This window comes from Scyliorhinus canicula, chromosome 20, assembly GCF_902713615.1.
Source record: "Scyliorhinus canicula chromosome 20, sScyCan1.1, whole genome shotgun sequence".
NCBI classification, from domain to species: domain Eukaryota; kingdom Metazoa; phylum Chordata; class Chondrichthyes; order Carcharhiniformes; family Scyliorhinidae; genus Scyliorhinus; species Scyliorhinus canicula.
Genome location: NC_052165.1, coordinates 72,724,070 through 72,748,745, shown reverse-complemented (window position 1 = coordinate 72,748,745; position 24,676 = coordinate 72,724,070). Strand labels below are relative to the sequence as shown.

Sequence of the window (24,676 nt, the reverse complement as noted above, 5' to 3'; positions counted from 1 at the left end):
TGCACGGGCTCTGGAAGCAGAACCCCAGGCAGTGTGGACCAGGGAGTTGAAGTGTAAAATCTGGGGTGGGATTCTCTGACCCCCCGCTGCCAGGTTGGAGAATCGCCGGCGGCGGCGTGAATCCCGTCCCGCCGCTCCGACGCAGGCTGCCGAATTCTCCGGCGCCGGCTTTTTGGCCGAGGCGGGGATTGCGCCACGCAGGTCGGGGATCGTTGGCAGTGGCCACCCCCCCCCCCCCCACCCCCCCGGCGATTCTCTGGTCCCCAATGGGCTGAGCGGCCGCCCGTTTTCGGCCAGTCCCGCTTGCGTGGATTAGACCAGGTCCTTACCTGGCTCTGAGGGCAGCCTGCGGAGTCCTCGGATGGAGCGCGGGGGGGGGGGTATCCGGCCCCGGGGGCAGTGCCCCCACGGTGGCCTGGTCCATGATCGGGGCCCACCGTTCTGCGGGCGGGCCTGTGCCGTGGGGTCTCTTTCCCACCGCGCCGGCCTGTGTAATGCTCCGCCATGGCCGGTGCGGAGGAGAAACCCCCGGCGCATGCGCAGGAATCACGCCGGCGGTTCTGGGAACACGCTGGCGTCCTGCGCATGCGCCAACTCGCACCGGCCGGCGAAGGCCCTTTGGCGCCGGTTGGTGCAGCGCCAACCACTCCACCGCCGGCCGAGCCCCCGAGGATGCGGAGGATTCCGCACCTTCCAGGCGGCCCTACGCCGGAGTGGTTCACATCACACTTTGGCGCCGGTACGACCTACCCCGTCAGATACCAGAGAATCCTGGCCCTGTTGTATTTTGTTCTGTGCCTGTTATTTGTCATGATATGCAAACATGCAGCTAATGAACATATAGAATAGGACACGACCAATGAGCAGCCAGAACACTCAATAAAATCGATAAAATGGATGAGGCACTCACACCCTGTCTCTTTCCACAGACCAACATCTACAGTGAGACAGGGTGTATCCTCAGCATCACACCCCAGCACGTGGCTCAGAGCAAGGCTGGTTCATTTGGACTTACCTTACTACATTTAGATTAGCAGAGAGTCGAACTCATTGAGAACTGTGCTAATAGTTCAATAAAACACATTGAACTCACTTCAAAGTCTGGAGATTCTTTTACTCAAAACTGCATCAAGTGGCAGCTTGTGTTATTCCAAATTACATAACACAACATTATTGACCTGACTCTGCTTTTCATCAATAAAACCCTTTATTTACTCCTGGAAGCGTCTTGTGTATGTCTTGAGCCACCACAGAAAGGTTTGCAGTTATACAGCCTTAATTCCCTTTTCTCAGCAAAATCTTAAAGAACATCTATCGGATTTTCAGTGGCGTCCATGGAGTGAAATAGAGGCACTTTTGGCAGCCCCCGCTTGAGGGGTTTTTATTTGGTCCTTTTCCTCATTTAGTGGGGTCATTTTCGGCGCTACTGGGAATGTCTGAGTATTAAAAATTTTCCTTTTCGAATGAGCGAATTGTGACCGGGTAAATATTCCAGTAAGTTCAGAAAGTGTAAAATGATTTGGAAGTCTTCAAATACCTTACTCAGGGTGCCACTTGATTTGACATTTCTTCAATCGGATCATCTTAACTGTTGTGAACATCCAAATTCAGCAGCCATTTTATGCAAAAAGAAATCTCACAGTCATTGACGAGGTGAATGAGTAGTAGAGCTGTTTTTGGTTCTAAGTTGAGGGTGTGACCTTAACCAGGATGTAACTGACTCTTCAAATGGAAGAAAGATTTTAAATATTCAGACATTATAATTTAGTAGTCCTATAGCTATATCAAATCAGGTGTAGTGTACTTTGCTGTGTAAGATGTTGCTCTGGGCCATATAATTGCAAACCTTTCTTTTTTCAGAACCATGTATTTTTTTTTAATTTAGAGTACTCAATTCTTTTTTTTTCAAATTAAGCGGCAATTTAGCATGGCCAATTCACCCACCCTGCACATCTTTGGGTTGTGGGGGTGAAACCCACCCAGACAAGAGGAGAATGGGCAAACTCCCGGAGCTGGGATTGAACCTAGGTCCTTGGCGCCGTGAGGCAGCAGTGCTAACCACTGCGCCACCGTGCTGCCCCAAGAACCAAGTATTTCTGACGCATAATAATGCATTAACTCACCAGAACTCGTCGAGCGTCAAAATAATGGTGTCAAAATAACGGCGTTGTTGCCGGAGTGCTTGATGGCATAAAAATGACAGGTTATTTTTTTAACCTGGTATTCCAAAGGTCAGTAGATTCTGGAAATGCAGTGTAGATCATTTTATTGCCCACTGCCCTTGCACTGGTGGCCATTAAGAGTCTTAAAATGAGGGTGACACAGTAGCACAGTGGTTAGCACAGTTGCTTCACAGCACCAGGGTCCCAGGTTCAATTCCCGGCTTGGGTCACTGCCTGTGTGGAGTCTGCACGGTCTCCCCGTCTCTGCGTGGAATTCCTCCGGGTGCTCCAGTTTCCTCCCACAAGTCCCAAAAGACGTGCTGTTAGGTAATTTGGACATTCTGAATTCTCCCTCTGTGTACCCAAACAGGCGCTGGAATGTGGCGACTTGGGGCTTTTCACAGTAACATAATTGCAGTGTTAATGTAAGTCTATTTGTGACAATAAAAGATTATTATTACTTTTAAAATTCTAATCCTGTTCTTCTAATCTGGTGCTGGGTAATCTTAAAATCCATTGCAATCGACAGGCGTGGTTGAACATCTCATCTGCAGAATGACACTGGCAGTAGTGACGCCCTCCCTCAGCACTGCATGGGAATGCCTTCATAGGCAGTTTCTGACATATACAAGAACAGCACTGTGCTCAATGCCAGGTATTCAGATCAAAAAAACTGCAGTTGCATTGAGGTCAAAAGTGACGGCATGAAAATGACCGAGTTACACCCCACGTTTGATCAATTGTAGCTTCGAGCACGAGGAACTTATCACTGCTTACTTCTTCTATCTGATTCTGATTGGCACCATGCCCTCAAAAGTGTAAAAAGGTTTCTGGAAGAAGTAATTGCATTATGGCTCACAGTCACAGTAATTGCTCAATCATTTCACTAGATTGAAGTGCACTAGTTTTTTTTTTTTGCAGCATTGGTACAGCTGGTAACACACAGGCTATTACCAGGACAACTAATTTATAGTGCCGGAATAGATCAAATTCTGCTTTGTCAATTGAGTGTGATATGGAAAGTGTTACAGGAAGTAGGTCTGGTCGATAAACAAAGGGCAAATGGATTTCCAAGACTTTGAATATCTTAGTCATGGCTCTCCGTAATATTGCACGTAATTAGTCGGATATTGCGTCCCTGCTATCTGCTTCTATTTTCTTGTATGTTGACGCCTTTCTTGCTGTTCCGGAGGGCAGCACGGGAGCACAGTGGTTTGCTCTGTTGCTTCACCAGAGTCTCAGGTTCGATTCCTGGCTTGGGTCACTATTTGTGCGGAGTCTGCACGTTCTCCTTGTGTCTGTGTGGGTTTCCTCTGAGTGCACAAGACCTGAAAGACATGCTTGTTAGTTGAATTGGACATTCTGAATTCTCCCTCGGTGTACCCAAACAGGCGCTGGAATGTGGCGACTAGGGGATTTTCACAGTAACTTCATTGCAGTGTGAATATAAGCCTACTTGTGACAATAAAGATTATTTTTCTGGAACTAAATTTGTGTCCATCCTCTTTTTCTTTGATTGCTTTACTTTGCCTCTTTCTTTTCTTTTGGGTAAGGGTCTGTGGTTGAGGTGTACAGTGTGACTGGAGGGTTGATGTGGGGGGAACAAATACATTGAAGTAGGGGATGTGAAACGACTGTTATTCCAATTTGGAGGGTAGGAACATAGACAGTGTCATAATATATACCAATATATCATGGTGCAAACACACACTGATGGACACACGCAGGGACCAATCAACATGTACAAACACCGCAGCCAATCACCAGTTAGAATACACACACTAGAAAGGCAGAGGGCACCACTGTTCCCGCTCATTCTGGGTGCTGCCTCTCAGTGTAACAGGAACTTATTCAGCCCAGCACGGACTCACAACACGTGCTGAGAGAATCAACTGGTTCGGACAAGGCTTAGGTCTCTAGTTCAAGTTAGCATTATTTAGACCCACAATCATCGTGTGTTAGTTAGTTAGAAGTAGTTAATAAAATTGAGTTGAACCTTCAGCTGTGTTGGAAGTGTCTGTTCATCTCTCAAGCCTACATAAGCCAACACATCAGGCAGATCAGAGGGCCAGCTACATTCAGATTTGTGAAGACGTGGGAGACAACTCACCCACTGCTCCAGCACCCAGTGAATGGTGAGTGGAACAAGGAAGCCACGCAACGATGGCCAGAATTTGCTGTACATACGAACATCTGAATTAGGAGCAGGACTAGACCTCTGGGCCCTTTGAGCTTGCTCAGCCATTCAATAAGATCATAACTGTTCTGATTGCAACTTCAGCTCCACAGTCCCACCTAACCCCGATAACCTTTCACCCCCTTGCTTATCAAGAATCTATCTCGCTCTCTCTTGAAAATATTCAAATACTCTGCTTCCACCGCCTTTTGTGGATGAGTTCCAGAGATTCAAGACCCTCCGAGATAAAACAATTCTTCTCATCTTTGTCTTAAATGGGTGAACACTTATTTTTTAAAGAGTGACCCCAAATTCTAGATTCCCACACAAGAGCAAACAAGCTCCCCACATCCACCCTGTCAATACCTCTCAGAATACCATATGTTTCAATCAAGTTGCCACTTACTCTTCTAAACTCTAGCGGAGTACAAGCTCAACCTGTCCAACTGTCCTTCATGAGAAAACCTGCCCATTCCAGGTGTTCGCTTAACTGCTTCTAATGCATTTATGTCCTTCCCAAAATAAGAAGACCAATACTGTACACTGCTCCAGATGTGGTCTCACCAATGCCCAGTATAACTGAAGTATAGTCTCCCTACTTCTCTATTCGATTTCCCCCCCCCGTTGTGATTGGGCATCAAACGGCATCTGTTTCTCATTAAAGATGCCGCTGGCACCCTTCACAGCATTTTGGTCCACAAAGGTACTGTGTATGTGAATTGATAACATCAGAACAGTGAGGGAAATTGTGCATCTGGGACTGGAATGAATTGGGGCAAATAGTGGGATATCTCCTTCAGGAATAAGACGAGGACTGGGACATAAACACAGGAGAACGTTGGAGGAGGGTGGGCTCAAGTGGGCGATTTCAATCGCAGATTATTTACAGAAAGAAATAAAGATCAGGCATGAGGACGACATGGTGGCATAGTGGTTAGCACTGCTGCCCCAAAGCTCCAGGGACCTGGGTTTAATTCCGGCCTCAGGTGACTGTCTGTGTGGAGTTTGCACTTTCTCCCCGTGTCTGCATGGGTTTCCTCCAGGTGCTCCGGTTTCCTCTTACAGTCCAAAGATGTCTAGATTAGGTGGATTGGCAATGCTAAATTGCCCCTTAGCGTCCAAAAAGGTTAGGTGGGGTTACTGGATTAAGAGGATAGGGTGGAGGTATGGGCTTAAGTAGGGTGCTCTTTCCAAGGGACGGTGTAGACTCGAATAGCCTCCTTCTGCACTGTAAATTCTATGAAAAACTATGAAAGAAAGATTGGATTGAGAGGGGAAAAGAAGACAAACAAGAAAAGTACAAAGGACAAATGTTCTATTTAACCTTTAATATTTTTAATTCTCCCGTTCCCCCACCCCAAAAAAATTAACAACTGAAGCAGTACATTTCCACACCTGCAGTAGTTAATTTTCAGCGCTCGAGAGGTTGCATGACGCTCAATAACAATCATCACTTTGCCAAATGGGTACTTTGTGACAATGGGATTTTCTGCGGTGTGTTCAGATGGGGAAATACAGTGACTCATTTTTTAAAAGGAAGCCAGAAGGCTGCACGCAAGGTACAAACCTGAGAATAAAGCAGCACAGGATGGGCAGCAACGTTTGGATATTCACCTTTAACCTTGCCTCGCCTAAAATGGCTGCACAATTTACCCCGTAAATAACAGCGAGCATTGCTGCTATTTTCCTGATGCATTCCAGCCCAACGTTACGATAAGGGCAATGTAATTTATCGGCAATTGAGTAACACCTTTACGATTTGATCCAATCCCATAAACTGAGCTATTCTTCCTCGCAAACATGTTGCGAATAAGCCCAAACGTGAGCACAGATTCCGTTGCAGCCGGGGCTCAATCATCGAACTAAACAATTACTGTGAAATTGTTGGAGTTATTCCAGGAGATTGATCATCAACCGTTGCTGTATGGAAAAGTAGGGATGAACAAAGGTCACTTTAACCTATCAAAGCTTATCCCTCTGGTACATTAACTCTCCTTCCTGCCTTCTAATTGTCTTTTAAATGAGCCGACTTTTTTTTTCTAAACCTTGATTACTTGCAAAATTACTTCAAACACTTGTCAATCTTTTAGAAAGTTATTTTTACATTTTAGACCAAATTTTATTCCTGCCTTTGGCTCTATTTCCCAGTTTAATTTGAAAAAATAATCTAGATCTGCTGTCATGATGCATCATTTAACATTTTAGGTAATATGCTGGACCCTCTGTTTTTGACTGCAATCTTTTGTTGTTATTTTTCCTGCACTGTTTATCCTGGTTTCTTATGGCTTCCATCTGCTCACTCATTTCTGTACTATTTCCAATGCCAGTTGATCTCTTCCTTTTCTTGAGGAACAATGATACAAAACTGCACTGACAATTCGAATTGTGGTTCCGCCCCAATGTATTGTAAACCCTCAGTATAAAACCTGTGTAACAATTGATTGTTTCTGCTGCTGTATCAGATTGCCATCCAGTTGGCCAGCCAGGAATAGGCACAACACCATGGGCCAAGTTTCAGGTCCCATGCAGTGCCAGCCATCTGTTGTCGTGAATGGGCAGTTGCTATCTCGCTAAGACCATGAATCACTCTTTTCCCTTTATTTTTCTCCTCTTTTATGCCACTCCTCTTCTGAGGGTGGTGGCCCATGCTGTCATATGGTTCGAAGGGTGCTGCCAGAGGTATGGGATCTTGATTACCCGAGGGCCTCAATTATATGTGACTGGTCAACTGCAGGGAGGATTACTCAATCTTGTCTCCAACTGGCCTATGCACATTCACATTCAGTGATGGATGAAGCATGCAACTTATATCCAGGGCCATTATGTAAAAGTCCTGTATAAATGAATCTCATTTAAACATATTATGTTATAATTCTGGCCTTAATATAAAGGCCTAGTTAGACCAGAAATCTTGGAGCCCGGTGGGTAACGTCCCACCTCTGTGCCAGAAACTGTGGGTTCAAGTTCTCCTGGTGTTGCTGGTCACAGAAGGTGTGTTCATAATGTGGACAAACTGTTGATGAACAGCCTGTAAATCCTCCCAATATGCCTAAAGGTAGGCAGTAAAGTGCAGGAGAGTTTCCTGGTCACCATACTGCAGAAGGCAAAGGCAAACCACTACAGTACTTGGCCAAGCAGGATTATGGCAAGTCCATGGTCTCTAGCACCTTCTTAGGGCATGGTACCTGAAGGGGGAGAAAGAGTTAGTCTACCCCTGCAGCACTGTGTTCAGTCCTAGGCATCCCACTTTTAGTAGGATTTTGGAGGGAATACAGTGTAGATTTACCAGAATTATACCGACACTCCGAGGTTTGAACTACAAGGAGAGATGACATGAACTAAGGTGTATTCCCTGGAATTTAGGTTTAAGGTGTGATTGGATGGAAGATTTTAAGATATTAATATGATTAATGATTATTAAGGTGTTAATATAGCCGTGGAGGTTTCCTCTAGTTGCCGGAATCTAGGCTGAGTGACATAGGTTAAATATTAGAGCCAGACCTTTCAGAATTGAAGTTAAGAAATACTTCTTTAAATCCAACTAGCGTAGGAATTCTTCCAGGAATTCACAATGTAAATGGTTTATTCCAAATGGTGCTGTATAGGATGATACAAAGAAGTTTATCCAAAAACTCATTAAATAGAACATTCTAGTGATTGTTTGCAAGATGGGCCATTCACCAATGACATTATCAGTCTAAAGAAAAGGACATTTTGAATCTATATGACATCTTTCATGTTCTTATGATGTCCAAAGACACTTCAATTAAATATTTTATGAAGAATCAGCACTGTTATAATATCAGAAAGATGGCAAGGTTCTTGGGATGCTCTTGGGTTAGATTCAGCAAGAAGCATTTTGAATCTGAACTGCATGTGCTGTCAACTCATTCTCGATGGGCCGAATGCCTCCTTCTGCACTGTAAAATCTATGGTTCTATGGGTTCACCATTCACCTCTTCAAGCCACAACTTCCCATTCTCCCCGTGTGTGCGTGGGTTTCCTCCGGGTGCTCCGGTTTCCTCTCACAGTCCAAAGATGTGCAGCTTAGGTGGATTGGCCATGATAAATTGCCCTTAGTGTCTAAAATTGCCCTTAGTGTTGGGTGGGGTTACTGGGTTTTGGGGATAGAGTGGAGGTGTTGACCTTGGGTCGGGTGCTCTTTCCAAGAGCCGGTGCAGACTCGATGGGCCGAATGGCCTCCTTCTGCATAGTTTTTTTCCCCATGCTGTTGCTTATTCAGCTAAAGTCTGATCTAATTCTCAGTGGGAGTATTATACTATCGAATGCAGAATGTGCTATGCAATATCAGCAGCAGATGTGGGAAACCAAGGATACAAAGAAAAATGGATCACGATCACAAAACAAAATATTGTTCTAATGGAGAGAAACATCTATTGTGCTTCATAAAAGGCATGAGGAAAGTAGATGCCAAGTGGAAGAAGGATTATAAGGAGTAGCCAAAAACTTAGTCAAGGAGATGTGATTTTAAAAAGGCAGAGACATGGATTTTCCTCCCCTTTTAACCATATTTGAAGTGTATACAGTTTCGGGTTGTGATTGGTTGATTTTGATGAATATAATATTTGAGACAATTGTGAAAAGATAAGAAGCCACGAAAAACAAAGGAAAAGGTTGATGAACATAGTTTACTCTTCACTACAGAGGCTGTAATTTCATGGCCTGTCACTAACTCCATTAAAATCAGGGAGGAAAGATTGATACCAGGTAAAAGGTGCCGTTGAATTACTGTAATGAGCTTCTTTCTCATTTTCTTGCGAGGTACTGAATAATACATAGCCAGTTAACCGTTTAAACACTTATATTCAAGGGTATCATTAGCACCTTCAACCCCACCAGATAACTTGTTTTTCGAAGAAGCTAAGTGAATGAGCAATGCTGATTGTGATGGATGTACGTTCCACTCTGTGGAGACAGAAATGGAATCTCTAGCTTAAAGACGTGCAGGTATCCTGGATCTCTTCCCTGTAATGTCATGAGGCTATTGGAAGTCAAAAATCCTGCTTCTACCTGAATCTTACATTTCATTACTTTAAAGACTTGAGTCCAGTCATCACTTAACCTTCATTTTCCACTTTCTGGTATCCATCCTTGCAATTTAGAGGTTTCAGTCTCAACATTCCTCCATCATCTCCAAAACATCCATGATTTTTAAAGGATGTTGTCAAAACCACTGCATAACACTCAAAATGAAACCTCACATTGTAGAAAGTAAATTATTTCAATTTGTAATTAGATTTGCCATCCATTGTCTCTTCATAATCGAGCCCCAAATGCCCGAGAGGTGAAGTCTAAGATCTGAGCTGCCTTATCAATAGAAGAATTCTATTGCCTGCACAATCTGTGAACAATCAACACTAACACTCCGTCTTGCTCTTCTACTGTTACCGGAAGCATACATTGTTCACAGGTCCCTCTTCCTTGGATCTCTGTGTGCAACACTGCACTTCTCCACCTTAACTGTACTTGGCTGTTGCTCAGCCCATGTACCAAATTTCTTCAATTCTATCTGAATAGTTCTTATTTTCTCAACACTGGATACCTGACCTGACCCCACTGGGTCGTATGCTGGACGTCTGGGGAACTTTATCTTTTTGGAGCACCTGTTTACCAATACTACCAGGGAAGTTTTGGCGTGTCCTGGGAGGAAAGCCTAGCTTGTCCTCTGATACAAAGAAAGCCTTGTGTAAGGAAATAAGTGATAGTAATGACAACAAACACGAGTGACTGAAGTGTGACTTTAATGGTTAAGATAATAAACAAGGGTAGATGTATCCATTAGCGAAAGTACCGAATGATAATGATTAAGAGGACCTGTTCATCAGGAGGTTAGGAACAGTTAGGGTAGGAAACCTTGTTTAAGGGAAGTAGCTTTGAAGTAAGGAACTACAGCTATTTACCCGAATAGGATGTCTTCAAAGAATTTTAGAATAGATATTCCACGCAATCTAATCTGTGGCATGTACCTTTGATGTGGGGAAAGAAATACGGTGTAAAAGGAGCATGATTTTCAACAGTTCTTAAAAGGGCTGAAAGGCTGTTTTTTCTGTGTGCATTATGGGCTGATCACTGCTATCAAAAAAGTCTGTCCTGTCTTTTACACTGTTGTGTCTTGTGCCAATTCAGAATGTGTTGTTGTGAATTATGGAAGGGAGGAGTTTCAATGCTGAGGGTGTCAGCAGCAAAGTTTGTAATCTAAAGTTTCTAATTCTAATCTGACCTGTTGTTTGTGAAAAGGATGGTTTGAGTGACTGTATATTGTGTACATACCCAATTTGAATCTGTATCAAAGTTAATGGAGAGTACAGTTGGATAAGGCTTTAAACAGGTGGCCATCCATAGTCCACATGTTGCCCTGTTAGATGGATTAGTTTCAAATGATCCCCTCCAAGTAATATTTACTTCCATGCTATAAACAATGCATTCAGTAAATTGAGTATGATGGTCAGTTTGACAGACATGCATGTCAATTTGCAATGTGACGAATGTACGCACACTGGACGTCTAATTTACATAAGCTTAAGAATGAATATTGTTGATATTGACAGTCTAGTACCTGGTGCGTTTGTACGGCATTCCACTAATATCCTCAAAACACTGGAGGCGTGTCGCCAGTGGTGCCTTCATAAGCTCCTCCATATTTTGGACAAGAAAGGTGGTCCAGCAACTGTGTTCTCTCTCCCAGGCCAACTTGCCCAACATTGAGACACTAATCAGTCAGAACCAGCTCCCCTGGGTGGGACATGTCATTCATACGACCGACACCAGACTTTCAATCGCTCAACTTTGAGCTCAGTCACAGCAGTTGACTCTCGGGAGGAAAACGGAAATGCTATTGGGATATCTTCAAAGCATCCCGCAAGAGGACAAATATCCCCACTGAGACCTTGGCTTTTGCTGCTTTACAGCACCAGGGTCCCAGGTTCGATTCCCGCTTGGGTCACTGTCTGTCCAGAGTCTGCATGTTCTTCCCGCATCTGCGTGGGTTTCCTCGGGTGCTCTGGTTTCCTCCCACAAGTCCAGAAAAGACGTGCTGTTTGGCGAATTGGACATTTTGAATTCTCCCTCAGTGTACCCGAACAGGCGCCGGAGTGTGGCGACTAATAATAATAATCTTTATTATTGTCACAAGTAGGCTTACATTACACTGCAATGAAGTTACTTTGGAAATAGGGGTTTTCACAGCAATTTCACAGCAATATTGATGCATGCCTACTTGTGACAAGAATAAGGAGTATTGGATTATTATTAAATGGAGACGTTTTATTTGGGAGTGCACTGAGCACATTCGAGAGATGTTGTTGGGAGCGTACAGCGACAAAATTGCGGGTAAACCCCCCAAAAGCCCATCTACCCGACCCTCCAAGCCCCACCTGCCCTACATGTGGCAGAGTCTGCAGATCTGCATTAGATTTATCAACCACCTCAGAACCCATCAGAGTGAAATTAGAGTGGAAGTAAGTCCTGAGAGACTGCCCAAGAAGAGAAGGATTATACTGCATATTATAATACATGTGAGCAAGTGGAGCCCATTCATGCTGTGGATCCTGCTCTGTCATTCAGATCTGTACCTCAACTCCATTAACCCACTTTGGTTCCATATCCCTTGCCTGATGCAACTCTTATCGATCTCGGTCTTGAAAGCTTCAATTGTCCCAACATGCACAGTCTCTTCATCGATTTCTTTTAAATGATCCTGGTAAGTGTTTGCCTGCTAGTAGTGCCAATTTTAAACAACAGGTAGATGACAGATTAAGTGAATCAAATGGCATTGCAAAGCCTTCATTGCACAACATCCTCCTGTCAGACAAAAGGTTTCATAGAATCACTGTCGGCAGTCGAGTCAGCACCAACCCTCTGAAGGAGCAGTTTACCCAGGTCCACTCCCACACTCACCCCGCCCTACCCCAGTAACCCCACCGGCAGACCCATGGACACTAAGGGGGCACTTGTCATGGCCAATTGCCACCTAACCTGCACATCTTTGGACTGTGGGAGGAAACTGTTGCACACGGTGGAAATCCATGCAGACACGGCGAGAACGAGCAAACTCCACACAGTCACCCAAGACTGGAATTGAACCTGGGTCCCTGGTGCTGTGAGACAGCAGTGCTGACCACTGTACTGCCCCAAGTCTTAGGTATTACTTATACATTGGAGAGCTATGGAAGGGAGATTAAGGGAGTGGGACTAATTGGAGTGCTCTTTTGTCAGAACAGACATGCTGAGCCTAATAGCCTCCTCCTGTGCCGTCTGATTGTATGTATTAGTTTGAGCTATTCCGAGTTACAGTGACATCGCTGCACTGCATTGTGACCCTGAGCAGCTTCTTGTAGAAGGGGCGTTCATAGAACATAGAACATACAGTGCAGAAGGAGGCCATTCGACCTCTCGGGTCTGCACCGACCCACATAAGCCCTCACTTCCACCCTATCCCCGTACCCAATAACCTTTCCTAGCCTTTTTGGACACTAAGGGAAATTTAGCATGTAAATCCACCTAACCTACACGTCTTTGGACTGTGGGAGGAAACCGGAGCACCCAGAGGAAACCCACGCAGACGCGGGGAGAACGTGTAGACTCTGCACAGACCCAGCGGGGACCCTGGTGCTGTGAAGCCACAGTGCTAGCCACTTGTGCTACTGCGTTGTTGGTAATGGATAAGTTGTCAGCCTTGTGATGATCCCTTGGCAGATCGGGCCATGTTTGTATAAGGCACTCCAGAGATTTAATACAGATACCTCTTCCACTGCAAATATTTAACTGCTTTGTCCACTGCACTTTGCTTTAAATGGGGAAATGCACTGACCTACATTTCGTAGAGGATTAGCGACAGCAATAGAGTCAAGTAGCATGATGTGGGCATCATAAATGCAGGGTAATAAGTAATGACAGGTGTGGAGAGCGAGCCAGCTGAGTATTTTTTTAAAATCATTATGTTCTTTAGCGGATGCTGTTTGAACTTTAAGATTTTTAACAAGCTATTTCTGATCAGCATTTTAAGCCTGGTCGATGTCTGTCAGAGGCCTCGCTTTGACACTGCACCAGTACAGCGCTAATAATGGATGGGCAACTCCCAGTGGGCTCGATAACTGCACAAACTTGAGATAATCTGAGCTAGGCCAGACAGTTTATGTAAAATGAAAATGCTGGAGGGTTAGAATTCCTGGATATTAGATCCTGGATTTTGATTAATGTACTGCTGGATGCAGTGAAATCTAATGACTGATTTCCTCGCCCCACCATCCAGCCCTCACTCCCATCACCAAAATTGTTTTAGTAAATGAGTGATCAATAGGCCATTACACTGTCTCACGTGGGAATAGAGGAAGTGCACAGAGTTGAGGGATGAATTATGCATCATGTGGCTGGGATCGCCAGCTGTCTGGGCCAGGAATTGGACTCATTTGCAGCAAAAGGGGGAACCGGGGGGAGGGAGGGGGTTGGGACGGGGGAGGGGATGGGGGACTGGGGGGGGGAGGGAAGGAGGACGAGGTGGGAGGGAGATGAGGGAATGAGCAACAAGGTAATGGGGTACGAGGGGAATGGGGGAGGCGAGTGGAGGGAGGGGGACAAAGAGGGTGGGAGATGAGGTGAGTGAGGAAGGGGTGAGGGGAGGGATGGGCAAAGGGAGGGAGGAGTGAGAGATGGGAGAGGGGAGGGATGTGGTGAAGTGAGGGAGGAGGGGGTGAGGGAGGAGGGGGTGAGGGAGGAGGGGGTGAGGGAGGAGGGGGTGAGGGAGGAGGGGGTGAGGGAGGAGGGGGTGAGGGAGGAGGGGGTGAGGGAGGAGGGGATGAGGGAGGGACAGGGGATAAGGGTGGGAGCAAGGAGAGGGAGGGAGGGACGAGGGGAGGAAGAGAGTGGGGTAAGCAGTAGGGTGGGAGGGAAGGGGATGAGGGGTAGGGTGTGGAAAGGAGAGGAATGAGGGGTAGTGTGGGAAGGAGGGGGATGAAAGGAGGGGTAGGGTGGGAGGGAGTGAGATGAGGGGTCGGGTGTGGTCGGGAAGGAGGGTGCTGGGAGAAGAGATGGAAAAAGGAGGGGACGAGGGGTGGGGTACGGTGGTAGGGAGCAGGAGTGGGGTACGGTGGTAGGGAGCAGGATGAGGGGTAGAGAGGGAGCAGGGTGGACGAGGGGTGGGGAGGGATGGAGGGAGATGCGGTGTGGAGAGGGAGATGAGGAGTGGAATGGAGGGAACTAGGCATTTGCAAGCAGAGGCGAGTGGCGATAATTGGCATGTCTCCATCAAGGCAAGGTGAATCCCAGAGCCTGCTGTCGTCCAGGCAGTCTGATTTGACAGGAGAAGCTGTCACAGCACATTGCATCTCCCTGCAGCTGAGAGAGGATGAGAGGGAGGGTAAGGGAAAGAGAGAGGGAGGAAGTGAGAGAGGGAGGATGAGTGAGGGAGGGAGAAAGAGTGAGGGAGGGAGGAAGAGAAGGGAGGGAGGAAGTGAGGGGAGGGAGGGAAGAGAGGGGAGGGAGGGAAGAGAGGGGTGGAAGAGAGGGAAGAGAGGGGAGGGAGGGAAGAGAGGGGAGGGAGGGAAGAGAGGGGAGGGAGGGAAGAGAGGGAGGGAGGGAAGAGAGGGGAGGGAGGGGAGGGAGGGGAGGGAGGGAAGGGAGGGGAGGGGAGGGAGGGAAGGGAGGGGAGGGGAGGGAGGGGAGAGAGGGGAGGGAAGGGAGGGGAGGGAGGGAGGGGAGGGGAGGGAGGGAGGGGAGGGGAGGGGAGGGAGGGGAGGGAGGGAGGGGAGGGGAGGGAGGGAGGGGAGGGGAGGGAGGGAGAGAGGGGAGGGAGGGGAGGGGAGGGAGGGAAGAGAGGGGAGGGAGGGAAGAGAGGGGAGGGAGGGAAGAGAGGGAAGGAGGGAAGAGGGGAGGGAGGGAAGAAGGGAGGGAGGGAAGAAGGGAGGGAGGGAACATAAGAACAAGGAGCAGGAGTAGGCCATCTGGCCCCTCGAGCCTGCTCCGCCATTCAATTAGATCATGGCTGATCTTTTGTGGACTCAGCTCCACTTTCCGGCCCCGAACACCATAACCCTTAATCCCTTTATTCTTCAAAAAACTATCTATCTTTACCTTAAAAACATGTAATGAAGGAGCCTCAACTGCTTCACTGGGCAAGGAATTCCATAGATTCACAACCCTTTGGGTGAAGAAGTTCCTCCTAAACTCAGTCCTAAATCTACTTCCCCTTATTTTGAGGCTATGCCCCCTAGTTCTGCTGTCACCCGCCAGTGGAAACAACCTGCCCGCATCTATCCTATCTATTCCCTTCATAATTTTAAATGTTTCTATAAGATCCCCCCTCATCCTTCTAAATTCCAACGAGTACAGTCCCAGTCTACTCAACCTCTCCTCATAATCCAACCCCTTCAGCTCTGGGATTAACCTAGTGAATCTCCTCTGCACACCCTCCAGCGCCAGTACGTCCTTTCTCAAGTAAGGAGACCAAAACTGAACACAATACTCCAGGTGTGGCCGCACTAACACCTTATACAATTGCAACATAACCTCCCTAGTCTTAAACTCCATCCCTCTAGCAATGAAGGACAAAATTCCATTTGCCTTCTTAATCACCTGTTGCACTTGTAAACCAACCTTCTGTGACTCGTGCACTAGCACACCCAAGTCTCTCTGAACAGCGGCATGCTTTAATATTTTATCGTTTAAATAATAATCCCGTTTGCTGTTATTCCTACCAAAATGGATAACCTCACATTTGTCAACATTGTATTCCATAGCCAGACCCGAGCCCATTCACTTAACCTATCCAAATCCCTCTGCAGACTTCCAGTATCCTCTGCACTTTTCGCTTTACCACTCATCTTAGTGTCATCTCCAAACTTGGACACATTGCCCTTGGTCCCCAACTCCAAATCATCAATGTAAATTGTGAACAATTGTGGGCCCAACACGGATCCCTGAGGGACACCACTAGCTACTGATTGCCAACCAGAGAAACACCCATTTATCCCAAGAAGGGACGGAGGGAGGGAAGAAGGGAGGGAGGGAGGGAAGAAGGGAGGGAAGAAGGGAGGGAAGAAGGGAGGGAGGGAGGGAGGGAAGAAGGGAGGGAGGGAGGGAGGGAAGAAGGGAGGGAGGGAGGGAGGGAAGAAGGGAGGGAGGGAGGGAGGGAAGAAGGGAGGGAGGGAGGGAAGAAGGGAGGGAAGACGGGAGGGAGGGAAGACGGGAGGGAGGGAGGGAAGACGGGAGGGAGGGAAGACGGGAGGGAGGGAGGGAAGACGGGAGGGAGGGAGGGAGGGAGGGAGGGAAGAAGGGAGGGAGGGAGGGAGGGAGGGAAGACGGGAGGGAGGGAGGGAGGGAAGACGGGAGGGAGGGAGGGAGGGAGGGAAGAAGGAGGGAAGACGGGAGGGAGGGAGGGAGGGAAGACGGGAGGGAGGGAGGGAAGACGGGAGGGAGGGAGGGAGGGAAGACGGGAGGGAGGGAAGACGGGAGGGAGGGAGGGAGGGAAGACGGGAGGGAGGGAAGACGGGAGGGAGGGAGGGAGGGAAGACGGGAGGGAGGGAGGGAGGGAGGGAGGGAAGACGGGAGGGAGGGAGGGAAGACGGGAGGGAGGGAGGGAAGACGGGAGGGAGGGAGGGAAGACGGGAGGGAGGGAGGGAAGACGGGAGGGAGGGAGGGAAGACGGGAGGGAGGGAGGGAGGGAAGACGGGAGGGAGGGAGGGAGGGAAGACGGGAGGGAGGGAGGGAAGACGGGAGGGAGGGAGGGAAGACGGGAGGGAGGGAGGGAAGACGGGAGGGAAGGAAGACGGGAGGGAAGAAGGGAGGGAGGGAAGGAAGAAGGGAGGGAGGAAGGAAGAAGGGAGGGAGGGAAGGAAAAAGGGAGGGAGGGAAGGAAAAAGGGAGGGAGGGAGGAAGAAGGGAGGGAGGGAGGGAAGAAGGGAGGGAGGGAGGGAAGAAGGGAGGGAGGGAGGGAAGAAGGGAGGGAGGGAGGGAAGAAGGGAGGGAGGGAAGGAAGAAGGGAGGGAGGGAAGGAAGAAGGGAGGGAGGGAAGAAGGGAGGGAGGGAGGAAGGGAGGGAAGAAGGGAGGGAGGGAAGAAGGGAGGGAGGGAAGAAGGGAGGGAGGGAGGGAAGGAAGGGAGGGAGGGAAGAAGGAAGGGAGGGAGGGAGGGAAGAAGGAAGGGAGGGAGGGAGGGAAGAAGGAAGGGAGGGAGGGAGGGAGGGAAGAAGGGAGGGAGGGAGGGAAGAAGGGAGGGAGGGAGGGAAGAAGGGAGGGAGGGAGGGAAGAAGGGAGGGAGGGAGGGAAGAAGGGAGGGAGGGAGGGAAGAAGGGAGGGAGGGAGGGAAGAAGGGAGGGAGGGAAGAAGGGAGGGAGGGAAGAAGGGAGGGAGGGAGGGAGGAAGGGAGGGAGGGGAGGGAGGGAAGAAGGAAGGGAGGAGGGAAGAAGGAAGGGAGGGAGGGAAGAAGGGAGGGAGGGAAGAAGGGAGGGAGGGAGGGAGGGAGGGAAGAAGGGAGGGAGGGAGGAGGGAGGGAGGGAGGGAAGGAGGGAGGGAGGGAGGGAAGAAGGGAGGGAGGGAGGAGGGAAGAAGGAGGGAGGGAAGAAGGGAGGGAGGGAGGGAGGGAAGAAGGGAGGGAGGGAGGGAAGAAGGGAGGGAGGGAGGGAAGAAGGGAGGGAGGGAAGAAGAGAGGGGAGGGAGGGAAGAAGAGAGGGGAGGGAGGGAAGAAGAGAGGGGAGGGAGGAAGACAGAAGGAGGGAGGGAGGAAGACAGAGAAGGAGGGAGGGAGGAAAAGAGGGAGGGAAAGAGAGAGAGAGAGAGGAGTCCTGCTTTGCAGAGAGGGAGCTGGGGCTGCTCAGACTCACTCAGAGCCCCGCTGTGCTCCGGATGTCAGCCTGAAGCTGCCTTTAGTGAGCAGAGCAGTGACTGCCTCCCGGGCCAGGCTGGGCTCGGCTGGACTGGGACTTGTTTTCTGCTGTGAAACACCGCCTGGTAAATCGCAGTCGGGGGGAAAGCAGCGACGGCCAGGGGACATCCGCGGTAGGTTCAATCCTCATTCTGTGAGACATTGTCGCGCGTCTGCCTGGCTTTGGGGGGGGGGGGGGGGTGATGGAGTTTTGCTGAGGCAGGGGGCTTGGGTGATGCAGAGCTGATGCTTTCGATAACCACTCTCCACATGCACAAAAATGCGAAGTCAAGTCGTCGCTGGGAGATTTCTGCTCCTCAGTTACTGGTACTGAATATGACTGCAGCCACCGTGCAGTCATCGCATTGAGTTGTGAATTCCACTGAGATGTATTTATGTGTTAGCACCGACAGGAGGAGGGAAAGGTCAAATGTTTAATAGCCAGACATACCCGGGTGCTGAATTTAATGCAATCCCCCCATGTTAGCCTTGACAAGGCTGGCAATCAGTCTTAACGAATGCAAATCAGTAGGGTGATCTTACAGCAACTATCACTGGCTCACGTTTGTACTCAATTCTGCTTTTGCACCCTTATTCTGCATTTCAGGTAGCCAGACTGACTGATCCCAGCAGAAGGGAGCTGGAGTCAATAACTTGTGCTTTGCATTTAAACTGGGCAGAGAGATGCCAGCGTTTCAAATCCTTGGGTGAGATTCAGTGCTGGGTGTGAGTAAGTGACTGTGCATCTGATGGGGGACTCAGATGGACAAGTAAAGATGTAGGTAGCCACAACAACAAAAAAAGATTGAAAGGAATTCTTTACCGAAAAAGAAATCCCCAATTCAGAATATGGTTCTCCCCAATTCAAGAATCTAAACGGACACATTTTCTCTGCTTGTACAAAATGCAATTGATCAGATGTCAAGGTGTAGCAATCGATTTAACATTCTCCCACTACAGCCAGTGACTGAGCAGGCATTTTTTTTTCCAGCAGTATTTGCAGCTCGTTTATTTTTTTGCCTTGTAGGATTTACATATTAATGATTTATTGACCCCCCCCCCCCCCCCCCCCCCAAGTTCTATCCTCTATTCCCATGTTGCTTCCACGAACAGTTTGGAGATATGGCCAATCGCCAATAATGTCCCCCAGCTTTGTGCGTGGATTGCTGGAGGTTGAAATCATTCCGCCTTTTGAGAAAAGTTCTCCCTACCGCCTTGACCAAAGCCTGTCCTGTGTGTCTGGGCCATTCCCTGCGACCCGAGGAATGGCGCATTGAATATATAAAGGAGCCTGCTCACACATTCCCGTCACAGTGGCTCTGCACACTCAGAAGATCAGAAACGACAACTCTCTCTCTGTTTGCAACAGCTTTTGTGATGGATTTGTTGGAGGCAGCATTGCCATTCAGTGCTGGAGAGTAAACCCCAGAGCCAACGGTAAGGTTCTGATCCTCTAATCCTTCGTGCCCTGCATCCCACTATCTGAGCTTGTGCTGGGGAGAGGGGGGGGGAGAGGAGATAGACTGACACTATCCTGTTCAATACAGACCTGGTTAAATTCAAGTGACTGTCAACGTGTGTTGTCATTTTCTGGAAATGTGTGAAAGAAAGGAAAGGAGATAGGGTCAAGGAGTGGACTCCCAATGCTCCCTGTGATTCCCAAGGTGGGAGCCAGGTTGGGATCTTAAGGGGGGGGGGGGAGCGGAAGTCCCACAAGAAACAGATTGTGCTCAGAGCTGGGCTTGGTTTCAGGATTCAGTTTTAAGTCGTGACTGAGAAGAGTGGCAAATGGTCATTGCCTTTTTCAAGAGGGGGAGATGCCGGCGTTGGACTGGGGTGAGCACAGTGAGAAGTCTGACAACACCAGGTTAAAGTCCAACAGATTTGTTTCAAATCACTAGCTTTCAGAGCACTGCTCCTTCACCTGAGGAAGGAGCAGTGCTCCGAAAGCTAGTGTTTGGAACAAACATGTTGGACTTTAACCTGGTGTTGTAAGACTTCTCACTGTTTTTCAAGAGAGGTAATTTCTGCGAATGTGTGTGTGTTGTGAGAGCAGTGTCTTATTTAACCAGTAATATGTGAGGTGCTGAGAATGCCCTGTGTTAAATCTCGTGAAATCGATCACTTTGTGGTGGTGCCTGACAACCAACCCTCCAGTCAAGATTCGGAAAGGAAGTCTATGCTCGCCACAGGGGCTTGTGAAGTTAGCACCTTTCACCCAGAGCTGCACAGTGATCCAATCTGACACAATAGAACATAGAACAGTACAGCACAGAACAGGCCCTTCGGCCCTCGATGTTGTGCCGAGCAATGATCACCCTACTCAAACCCACGTATCCACCCTATACCAGTAACCCAACAACCCCCCCCCCCCCCCCCCCCCCCCCCCCCCCCCCCCCCCCTTAACCTTACTTTTTAGGACATTACGGGCAATTTAGCATGGCCAATCCACCTAACCCGCACATCTTTGGACTGTGGGAGGAAACCGGAGCACCTGGAGGAAACTCACGCACACACGGGGAGGACGTGCAGACTCCGCACAGACAGTGACCCAGCCGGGAATCGAACCTGGGACCCTGGAGCTGTGAAGCATTTATGCTAACCACCATGCTACTGTGCTGCCCTAAATAGCACAGATAGATACTCTTTAAAAAAAACTTGTATTTTGCCAGTCGCACAGGTTACGTTTGGAGCACGCTGGTGGTTTGAGCCCTTACGGTAGAACTTAAACTTTCCATGCATACTCAACAGATCAGAGTTAAAGAAATAACTTTTATTTATGTTGTCGTTTTCATGGTCTCGAATGTTCCATAATCTCAATGCTTTGCAGGCAATGAAATACTTAATTGAAACATAGCTCCTGTTGTAATGTAAGCAATTACTTGGAGTCCTTTGAGTTTAAATATTGTAAAGCTCCACATAAGGGACAATGCCCCTTTCAGAACATGCTGAATTTTGGGGTCTTAAAGCCCTCAAAAGTCCCTAAAATCTGAAATCAAATGAGTGGTATTGGCATATTCAAGGGCTGGGTAACCACTGCCTTCATTGTCTGCAGGCATATTGATTTATCTTACACTGTGCTTATATCTGCAGTTTTGCCTGTAAATGTGGGTGTGTTTGGACCCATGGTGTGCATTTGGTTAGTCAGTTGCTTGTGCAACACCTTGTACTGCATGAACAGAAATGTTCTCCAACTAAATATTGAGAGGACCAAATGCATTGGGTGGAATTTCCCCGCAAATTTATCAGTGTCAGGTTCAGTCTGAAAACTAACGCGTATGTCTGCAGATGCACAGCCGAGCTGGCACTCCAGATTTTCTGACACAGGGGGTGTGGTTTGCACCATCACTCTGGTGGGGCTGGGCTCCACACTGATGGGGGGGCCATCGGGGCTCTGAACTCCCCCATCGCTCCCTCCCTCTCCCATGGACACAGAGGACTCCCACCCACAAGCATGGGGCGGCCCCTACACCCATCACGCCAGCATCGGAATGCGACCCCTCCCCCTCATAGGCATTGCCCCCACAGATGCTGGGGCGCACCCCCCCCCCCCCCCCCCACAGCACATACGGGGATATCGCTAATGGGGCTCCCCAGAAGGCCCCTCCCTGGTTCTGCCAGGGTAGTACCGCCCTGGAGGATGGCACTGCCAGGGTACTGCCCTGCCATGTCCCTCACCTTCCACCCCCCCCACCTCATGTCTCTCATCCCCTTACCCCTGAGGGCTATACATAATCTGTGCACCCCCGGTGTGATCATAATGACTGTTTTTTACTTTTGAAAACCAGTAGTGATTCATGGTGTGACGTCACACCAGCTGGGTGTGACCTGGGGCGGGATTCTCCGCCACCTGAGATTTGGCGGGGGCAGGAATCACGCCACGCCTGTCGGCGGGCCCCCCGCGATGATTGTCCGGCCCCCGATGGGCCGAAGTCCCGCCACTGACAGGCCTCTCCCGGCGACATGGTTTAAACCACCTACCTGACCGGTGGGATTGGCGTCGCGGACGGGGTCCTTGGGGGGGGGGGGGGGGCGCGCGGGGCAATCTGACCCCGGGAGATTCCCCCACGGTGGCCTGGCCCGCGATCGGGGCCCACCGATCGGCGGGCGGGCCTGTGCCGTGGGGGCACTCTTTTTCTTCCGCCTTCGCCATGGTCTTCACCATGGCAGAGGCGGAAGAGACCCCCTCCCCTGCGCATGTGCCAGTATGATGTCAGCAGCCGTTGACGCTCCGGCGCATGCGTGGACTTACGCCGACCGACCAAGTCCTTTCGGCCCCGGCTGGCATGGCGCCAAAGGCCATTCATGCCAGTTGGCGGAGTGGGAACCACTACGGCGCGGGCCTAGCCCCTCAATGTGAGGGCTTGGCCCCTAAAGGTGCGGAGACTTCCGCACGTTTGGGGCAGCCCGACGCCGGAGTGGTTCACACCTCTCCGTCCCCCCGGGACCCCCCGCCCCGCCGGGTAGGGGAGAATCCCAGCCCATATGCTGAGGGTGGAAGCTGAGCCTGCTAATATTGAAATACAGCTAATATATGTAAATCAGGCTCATGGCCTTCCATGTGTAAACCTGATTACATCATTGGAGGGATGCTGGGAAGATCACATTTGGAAATCTCGTTGGCGCAAATTCTGTTTTTTAGCCTTGCGAGATTTAGCGGCCGTTTTGGGATTTTCGCCCGTAGCTACAGCTGCTGCTGAATCGCAGCTCTTGTATTCAGATCTGTGACAAATTCCACTCGATGGCAAATGACCTTCTCCATCCTTCTCCACGGCCACAGTTTGAGCAACCAGATTGTTCACCCGCTTAGTGTCCTGTTTTAACACTATGGTAAGGCTGCAGCAACCCACCTACTCCACACATCTACTTCATCGTAAAGACTGCACCCTCCCCTCCCTCCTCCCCCCCCACCCCGTAACATCGCCCAACTTTGCCCCTGCCCCAGCACAACTGCTACTGAAACCCTCTTCCATGTCTGTCATCTTGAGTGCTTCCTGGTTGGCCTGCACTGTGCATAAACTTGAACTCATCCAAATCTTTGCGATCTGTATCCCAGTCTCTTCACATATTATCCCTGTGTACATTGAATAGCTGGGGTACCACAGGTATCGGTGCTGGGACCCCAGTTATTCACAATATATATTAATGATTTGGATGAGGGAACAAAATGTAACATCTCAAAGTTTGCAGATGATATCAAATTAGGTGGGAGGGTGAGCTGTGACGAAGATGCGGAGATCCTACAGCAAGATCTGGACAGGTTGGGTGAGTGGGCAAATCAATGGCAGATGCAGTATAATTTGGATAAGTGTTGAGGTTGTTCACTTTGGAAGCAAAAACATGAAGGCAGATTACTACCTGTATGGTTGTAAATTGGGAGAGGGGGTGTGCAGCGGGACCTGGGTGTCCTTGTGCACCATTCACTGAAGGTAAGCATGCAGCTGCAGCAGGCAGTAAAGAAGGCTAATGGTATGTTGGCTTGCATTGCAAGAGGTTTTGAGTATAGAAGCAGGGATGTGTTGCTGCAATTGTACAGGGCCTTGGTGAGGCCACATTTGGAGTATTGTGTGCAGTTTTGGTCTCCTCTGAGGAAGGATGTTCTTGCTCTCGAGGGAATGCAGCAAAGGTTTACCAGATTGATTCCAGGGATGGCGGGACTGTCATATGAGGAGAGATTGACTAGGTTAGGATTGTTCTCGCTGGAGTTCAGAAGAATGAGGGGGATCTCATAGTGACTTATAAAATTTTAACAGGACTAGACAGGGTAGATGCAGGGAAGATGTTACCAATGATGGATGTGTCCAGAACCAGGGGTCACAGCCTGAGGATTCAGGGTAAACCATTTCGGACAGAGATAAGAAGACATTTCTTCACACGAAGAGTGGTGAGCCTGTGGAATTAATTACCACAGGAAGTAGTTGATGCTAAAAACTTTGAATATATTCAAGAGGCGGCTGGATATAGCACTCTGGGAGAATAGGATCAAAGGCTATGGGGAGAAAGCAGGATTAGGCTATTGAGTTGGATGATCAGCCATGATCGTGATGAATGGCGGAGCAGGCTCGAAGGGCCAAAAGGCCTCCCCCTGCTCCTATCTTCTATGTATCTATGACATACACTGGTTGGTCTGGCAATGCCTCTATTGTAAAATTCTACTTGTTTTCAGATGTCTCCATGGCCTCACCTCTCCAAGCTCTCTAGGCTGACAAACCTTTGAGATCTATGTGCTCCTCCAATACTGGTCTTTTCTGGGTCCTGGAGTTTAAACTACTTCTTTGCCAAGCTTTTGATCTTCTACCTTTTTATTTCGGAGCTGGGTAGGAAATTTAGTATGATAATATTTCAATGAAGATTGATAGGATTGTTTACAGTGTTCAGGGTGCTATATAAATAACGCTTAGTTCTTCTCCCATAGGGGGCAGATATACCAGCTTGCAATCTGATCCAAGTAAATCTTGGCATGA

General features: G+C 48.9%; 1 protein-coding gene across 12 annotated transcripts in view; it reads left to right on the top strand.

Annotated features, from left to right (window-relative positions):
- The window catches only part of cntn1b (contactin 1b), a 903,199-nt gene that overhangs the window by 267,168 nt on the left and 611,355 nt on the right, over positions 1-24,676 (top strand). The window contains exon 1 of one of the 12 annotated variants that reach the window (XM_038780274.1): positions 18,142-18,346. The exons of 10 other annotated variants lie outside the window; for them this stretch is intronic. The gene's annotated coding sequence lies outside the window, so the exon portion shown is untranslated. Of the gene's footprint in view, positions 1-18,141; positions 18,347-19,517; positions 19,650-24,676 lie in introns of those variants that run through there. One more of the 12 variants, XM_038780275.1, reaches the window with a different exon arrangement.